Source organism: Seriola lalandi, unplaced genomic scaffold (genome assembly GCF_002814215.2).
Source record: "Seriola lalandi dorsalis isolate HSWRI2012SDOR001 ecotype SW California unplaced genomic scaffold, Sedor1 jcf7180002040094, whole genome shotgun sequence".
In the NCBI taxonomy this organism is placed as follows: Eukaryota; Metazoa; Chordata; class Actinopteri; order Carangiformes; family Carangidae; genus Seriola; species Seriola lalandi.
The window spans coordinates 1-752 of record NW_019510664.1 but is presented as its reverse complement, the minus strand read 5'-3'; the positions used below and the strand labels follow the sequence as shown (position 1 = coordinate 752).

At 42.6% G+C, this 752-nt stretch overlaps 1 non-coding gene across 1 annotated transcript; it reads right to left on the bottom strand.

The window, feature by feature from the left end:
- Positions 1-416: 416 nt before the first annotated feature.
- trnal-cag (transfer RNA leucine (anticodon CAG)) lies at positions 417-499 on the bottom strand. The gene has a single exon. It is a non-coding gene; the product is annotated as a tRNA-Leu (tRNA).
- Between the last annotated feature and the right edge of the window lie 253 nt (positions 500-752).

Genomic DNA, 752 nt, shown 5'->3' with positions numbered 1-752 from the left:
ATATTAAAATCGCTTTTGGGAGACTTTATGGGGACAGGCTGTTGAGCCACCCCTTCTCACCCCTTCCTCGGTCGAAAAAAAGACAGCGCTTTAAAGAACCGGTATACACTGCCCAGCACCCAGAGAGGTACCCCTTCAAATTGTTATTTCAAAAATATTGGCTGTATGAAATAATCATTTAAGGTTTGATTATGTTGTAAATTGTGATTTAATTTTAACAAATGTTATTCTCTTACAGGCTCCAGCCCCTGAGACAGTTCAAGCTTCAGTCCCTGTCCAGAAACCCACTGCAGTGTGTGCCTCTGTGCCTGTAAGTAATATATAATTTCCCCAGCAAGGTTTTATTCCTGCCCCTGGGTCACTCTGAGGTATTCTGAATGAATGAAAGAAAGATGCTGCTCCAGTGAAAATGTTCATGTCAGAAGTGAGATTCAAACCCACACCTCCAGAGGAGACTGCGACCTGGACACAGCGCCTTAGACCGCTCGGCCATCCTGACTATATTAGCCATTGCTCACACTACTTTCCGACAACATGTCAGCCATGTTCACTTTGTTGCTGGTTGTCACTTGCAGAGCAAGTCTATAAGCATTTTATCCGTATTTACTGAACTGCCACAGGCTTTAATCCCAACACTCTGAATGCCTGTTAAATCTTTTATCTGTAACTCCTGGATTTTTGCGTTTCATTTGTTCCATTACTTTCAGCAATAATGTCACAAACTCGCCACAAGATCATATTGAGGTATTCTC